General features: G+C 49.2%; 1 protein-coding gene across 1 annotated transcript in view; it reads left to right on the top strand.

Annotated features, from left to right (window-relative positions):
- The first annotated feature begins 5,437 nt into the window (after positions 1-5,437).
- ZAP70 (zeta chain of T cell receptor associated protein kinase 70) overlaps positions 5,438-6,805 on the top strand; it is a 34,213-nt gene continuing 32,845 nt past the window's right edge. The window contains exon 1 of the mRNA XM_083879982.1: positions 5,438-5,604. The gene's annotated coding sequence lies outside the window, so the exon portion shown is untranslated. The remainder of the gene's footprint in view (positions 5,605-6,805) is intronic.

Here is a 6,805-nt window from a genome sequence, read left to right as displayed (position 1 = left end):
GGAAAAAAGCCCTCAAGAATTGAGCAGTGTTTTCAGAAGTCCCTTCCCTCTGCAGTTACATCATTCAGCCCCGCTGGCTCCGGTGATTCCGGCATTCTCCGGCCCTGCTGCCACCGTGGAGTGTCCACCGAGGGCAATCCACCTCCAAAGGAAAGAATAAACACTGGAAATAATCAAATGCTGCTTGTTTCCAAACAGCCCCCTCACAGGACACCTCAAGCCATCAGCAACAATAAAATGCAGGAGCTCATTTCCTCCGTCCTGCTGAAGGCAGCTCTGGGATTTCAAAGCTGAATTTGTGGAGAGAGAATTACCTGGCAGGGCTGCAAACGCTGGAAAAATGAGCCTTTCCCAGCTGCCCTGCTTTTCCCTGGGAACAGAGAGGGGCCCTGGGGAAGGACACAGGGAAAGGGTGGAAGCAGCAGGGGGAGGATGGAGCCCCAGCCTGAGCCCTCTGTGGGGACAGAGCAGCCCCCAAAACCACCCTGGAGGCGCCTTTTCTTCCAGGAGGGTTTGAATGAAGAGTTATGGGGTGAAAAGTTGCCAGGGGGAGACGTAACATATAAAAATATATGTTTCATATATATTTTATATATTATAATAAATATATTCCATATATTCATATATACATATTCATATGTTTTGTATATATGAACATATGTATGAAACATTTTAAAATATGTTTCATATATAGCATATAAAAATATATCTTTCACACACATACATATTTCATATACATATGGATTTAACATAGGGATATAACATTTATATGCATTTATATAAATGTTATATGGATGTAATATTTATATATGTTACATATGTTTCTTAAAGAACATATATAAAATATATGTTTCACACATATATTTCATACATATGTATATATATATGTATACATATGTGTATATATATTATATTAATGTATATATTTCACATAGATGTCTATATATATTCATATATATGTGTATAGGTATTTCATATATATATGTATATATATGTATTTCATATATATATTATAGATATGTATATATTTAACACAGATATGTATAAATATATATATTCATATATAGGTATATGTATTTCATATATGTATGTATTTTTATATATATGTATTTATATGTATTTATATGTATTTTTATATATATATATATATATACACACATGTATTAAAGCAAAGTCCCCAACCCTGGGACACCAGGAGGGGATTACAGGAGGGACACCAGGACAGATCTGTGTCCCTGGGCTGCTGCTGTGGGTGCCAAGGGCTGAGCACAGCCGTGTCCTGCCCTGACCCCTGCAGGCACAGCCGCTGCCAAAGCCCCGCAGCTCCTGGCCCCGCTCCCCGGTGCCACCCAGGCTGCCCCGGCCCCAGCCCGCGGCCACCAGACCGTGACATAGGGATGGAGGGAGGAAAAAAACCCTCAAAGGCCTGGCTGGCCCCGTGTCCTGATGGATCCTGGCCTAAAAAAGAAAGGGGGGACAGGAAAAGCAAGAAGCTGTGGTGCCTTTTGTGGTGGATCCCTCTAAATCCTCTGCTCTCAGCAAAGCAGGATGGACCTGACCTGGAGCTGTACCAGCTGTAATTTATATTCTGCCATTAATTTGTTTAAACCCTTTTTGGAGCACCCAAAACTCCCCTCCTGGGATGGAGCAGCAGCAGGAGATGCCCAGGAGGGACCTCCTGAGTCCCCCAGCATTTTGTGCTGACTGGAAGATTTGCTCATCTGAATAACCCAGAAAAAAACAGGGAAAACATCCTCTGCTCCCAGGAGGAGCTGGCTGAGGGTGGGAGATCACAGCCCCCAGCTCCACTCCAGCCACTCTCTGTGTCCAGACTGGAAAGGGCTGGCTCCGTGCTGGAAAACTGAGTTCAAAGGGACTGGGATTGATTGCTGGGCTGGATTTTGGGCCGGTTCCCTGGCTGGGTGGACAGAGTGGTTTCCTTCCTCCCCAGGCCACGCTGGCCATTGTCTGAGCCCCCAGAGCACACCCAGAAAAGAGCAACTGAACAAAATATTTGGGGTTTAATTGAATGGTGCTGCTGGTGGCCAAGGAAAAACTAATTGCTGCAAGCGTGGCCTGGTGCCATTGCAGGGGTGTTCTGTCTGCTGGGGCTTGTCTCACACACTCTGTGTGGAATGAGCAGAAACAGAGGGGCAGATTTCCTTCCCCAGAGAGTGGCTCTGTTCTGCCAGACCCTTTGGAAAACTTGTTTTTTCCCCTGACTTGCAGGGTTTCCAGTCCCTCCTGGGCAGTAAATACAGAGTCAGAGACTCCTGACTTACAAAGGAAATTCCCCCAGCCCAGCACTGCTCTGAGGACCCTCAGATTTATACCAGACCAGCTCCAAAAATGGGCTTTACTCAGTCCTGGCCTGTGTCTGAGGAGGGGATGGAGCAGCACAACACTCACAAGCCAAGGCCTCCATCACCTGCACAAATCCTGGAGAACAGGGGATGATAAAACAACCAGAGGCTCACAGCAAAGAGGAGGAGGAGGTGATAAATAGCATAAAGGATAGAAATTCACAGTCCACGAAGTTGCTGGAAAGTTCATTTTCCAGATTAGTTTGGTATCAGAAACAGCCTGAAAATCTGCCTGAAAAAATGGTTCCACGGGCAACCAACAACCCCCACATGTCATCTCCAAAAATCACCCACTGCTTCCCCTCCCCAGGGTGAGGAGACAAGGCTGAATTTCCAGCAGATATTTGAAATCCTCGCTGTCCGGGGGATGGAGAGGAGCGCTCCCGGAGCAGCTCGGTGACACTGCACCCTCCTGTGGCTGCCGGGGCCTGCCGGGACGCTGGGAACCACCATGGGAGCGTGGAAACCCCTCGGGTGATGGAAACCCCTCGGGACGATGGACTGAGCCCCCTTTGGGATGATGGAAACACTGTTGGGATGATGGAAACCCCACTGGGATGATGGACTAAACTCCCTTGGGATGATGGAAACTCCACCAGGATGCTGGAAAACCCCTGAGATGCTGCAAACTCTGCCAGGATAATGGGAACCCTTTGGGATGATGGACTGAACCCCCTTGTGATGATGGAAGCCCCTGGGATGCTGGAAACATTGAACCCCAGGGAAGAACAAGGACCAACACTTCCAGGCCAATTTGGTGCTTCCTGGTGGTGCTGGATGATGCCCAACGTGTCCAACCTGCACCACACCAAGGCCAGGGTTCATTTGAAGGCTCGAAAAGGCTGTAGGCTCTGTCCTGGCTGCCATTAGGACACACAGGGAACGCTGCTGAGGCCTGACGGGGTAATTTTGTGTAAGCATTTTGTACATAAAATGAAATATTCTCCCTGCCTTGCTATGTCTGAACTGCAGGGCCTGGGCAGAGTTCCCAGCTCTGGCTCTACATCACAGCCTGGCCCCAAGTCCATGTTGGGACAAGCTCCTTGGCCACAGACTCACCCTTTTTATGGCTGTTCAGCACCCAACACAACAAAGCTCCATTCAGCCCTTCAGCTACTGCAGCAATAAACAAAGTGCTCGGCTTTGTTTGGAGCCCAGAGGCTGCAGGTTGAGAACCTGTGAGTGAAACAAGCTGGAAACAAACGGGTTTGTTTATCCACCGGGGCACAGACTTGTAAACTAATTGCCCAACAGTAAAGCTGGGCTTAATTAGTCCCAGGTGTTAAATAAAATAGGCTTGGTGTTTCCCAAAAGTGTAACTCCTGCGTGAAGGAGCCACAGGCTTTGAGAGCAGAGCCATCAAGAAAGTGATTATTGAAATTTTGTGGAGATTTTGGGGCAAAGCACAAATATTCAGGTGGATTTTACTGAGGGCAGTGCAGGGTGGGCTGTTGGGGTGCTGCATTTTCACCTCAGGGTCTCCCTTTGTCCATGGAAAAAGCTTTGTCGTGGATTTCTGGGTAAACATCATGAAGAGCTCCACGTGAAAACATGAACAAAGGGCTCCGGGGGGAATTCCACATTCCATGGGGCTGAGGGATGCTCAGGGATACCTTGTACTCTGCCAATCCAACCTATTCCCAAATTTTTTAATTCCAATCAGTCCTGAACATCATTAAGCTCATCATGCTTAATCAGGGCCTTACTCTTGACTTCTGCAGCACAATTTTCTGCCAGCAAAAGTGAGAAACTTTGGGATTTCTCGTCCATCTCCTTGGGACAGCTCTTTGCAGTCAGCAGGAATCAGTCATGGATGAGGCTTGGAGCATCCTGATCCAGAGGGAGGAGTCCCTGCCCATGGCAGGGGCCTGGAACAGGATGGGCTTTCAGGTTCCTCTCCAACCCAAAGCATTCCATGATTCTGTGGTGCCACAGCTTTTCTCCAAGGCTGGCCCTTGTCCCTGTACCCAGCAATTCCAGAGTTGGTGGCAGAGAGCTGGGGATGAAACCTGGAGATTTTTCCTCCTGGAAAGGGAGACCTGGCCCTGAGGAGCAGCTGGAAATCCTGCAAAACATAAACACCCTTTGGATGGGGCTGGAGCTGGATGGTGCCCAGCCCAGCAGATAGTGGTGGCACTGGAGATGGAAGGTCCCCAGTTAAGATGACAATGGTGTCACTGGAGATTGAATGTCCCCAGCTCAGCTGACAATGGTGGCACTGGAGATGGAATGTCCCCAGCTCATTCTGGCCACTCTGGCACCACAAAGAGCTGATGACTGATCAGAACCAGGGAGGAGAACCAGGCCACGGGAGGCCTCTTGGGCTCCTGAGCTGCTCGGGCCTGTCACAAACCACAGCTCCCAAACAACCCTCAACAGAGGGCCTTTCTCAGTAGCTCCTGGTTTGGATGTGGAAAATACAAAGAAATTCAGTTTTTTCTGTGACTTCCAAGGGGCCCAGCCCAGGATGACAACGGCTCTGACAGGAGGGGCAGCCAGGGGGGATTGGGGCTCTGCTTCCAGGAAGCAGAGACAGGATGGAGGAAATGGCCTCCAGCTGCTCCAGGAGGCGTTTGGAGGACATCAGCAGGAATTTCTCCATGGAAAGGGTGGTCAGGCCTTGGCAGGGGCTGCCCAGGAAGGTTTGGAGTCCCCATCCCTGGAGGTGCCCAAGGAAGGCCTGGATGGGCCACTCTGGGCTGGGGACAAGGTGGGGGTGGGTCTCAGCTTGGCCTCAGTGACCTCAGAGGGCTTTTCCAGCCCAGCTGGTCCTGTGATCCTGTGGCAAAGACACTCCTGCACAGAGATTCCCTTTCCCACCAATATCTGCTCAGTGGGGACTGTTCAAGGAGAGAACTTCCCCAAGCAACGTCTGCCCCTAAAATGTTCATTTCAGTAACTACAGCTCCTCACCACCTCCCTCTGACCTGTCCTCCTCCACAGCAGACCCCTGCCCTGGCACGGAGAAGATCTCAGAGCTCCTACACCCTTCAGAGCTGCACAGCTTTTGTTTGCTCTCCTTTCCTTTCCTGTGCAACAAGGAAATCGGGTCACATTTCAGAGAAACCCAGAGAGCGGTGGTTTGCAAATGCCAGAGCTCTCGCTGGATGCTGCAGCCTCTTCTTTCCAAAAAACGAATCAACTCTCACTCAAGAGAGATTATTTTCACTGATTTTTCCTTTCCTGCTTCCCAGCTGCTGTAGGGAAGCCCCTGAAGGCGCCGTGCTCCTCGGCAGAGCAGGTAAGAGGCACTTTTTGTTCGCTGGTGCTGTCTTGGGTGGCGGGTGCATCATGGCTGCTTTGTCCTCCCTGGTGCTTTTCTGCAGCCCCAGGGGCTTCGGGGGGAAGAGCCTGTGAAATGTTGGTGTTGAGGTTCCAGCTCAACTCCTCCTTTGTTTTCCTATTGAATCTCTCCATTGGGAAAAAAACGGGGTTGAGTTGGGGGCCTCATGTTCTCTTTGAAGCTGAGGGGGTTCAGACAGGTCAGAAGACGATGAGATGATGCCTTGTGGTCCAACACTCCTGGCCAGCCATTCCCGTCCCTTTGCCTCTGGACGTGACATCAAAACTCTGGAAGTTTCTCTTTAAATTTCCTGCAAGTCCCAGTGGCACAGTGGGAAGATTTAGGATCTCAGTGGTACTGTAGGAAGGTTTAGGATCTCAGTGGGAAGGTTTGGGATCTCAGTGGCACTGGGGAAGGTTTGGGATCTCAGTGGCACAGTGGGAAGGCTTAGGATATCTGGCACCTGCTGGATAATGCTCCAGACACTCCAGGAGAACTTCAGAGATTTGCTGCTGGCCACCATAACGAAAAAATAGACTGAAATCCAGAGACAAACTCCCTTTTATTTCCTTGTATTTCTCTGGTATCTCCTCTGTTGCTACTCAGTGAGAACGGGCACAGTTCCAAGTCCCGTCAATCCAAACAGTCTGAGGTGTTAGGGAATAACCTGGGATGAAGGAAACTTGGAGTTGAACCTCAGAGAACCTTTGCTATCTATTACACCTGGAACAAACCCCACAGGGACCAGGGAAAGCCATCCCAGGGAAGATCTGGAGAAGGGCTCAGGCTCCTTGCTGGCAGGGGATGAACAAATGGGGCTGTGCTTCCTGATTTATTTATGATTCTGCTGATTTCAATCCCTCATCCTCCTTTTTCCTCTTGGGAAGAGGGACCCAATTCTCTGAAAAGTTTGCTGATGCTGCTGGGAATAGGAATTCCTAAAGAAACATGAGTGATGCCACCTATGGCAGGATTTAGAATTCACACGTATTAATATCCAATTTTAAAAGTTAATTCCCACTAAGATGTTAGGAAAGAGGTTTTCAGATGCTCTCAGATGACCAGGACAATCCACATCTCTCTGTAAAGCACCCAGCTCCAGGAAAAACAGAAATCCTGGGAATGCCCAAGCTCCATCCATGATCTAATCCTGCTCAAC

The sequence above is a fragment of the Zosterops lateralis genome (assembly GCF_965231275.1).
Source record: "Zosterops lateralis genome assembly, chromosome: 29".
NCBI lineage: Eukaryota > Metazoa > Chordata > Aves > Passeriformes > Zosteropidae > Zosterops > Zosterops lateralis.
Note: the sequence above shows the minus strand (reverse complement) of the source record. Positions and strands in the feature narration are given on the sequence as shown.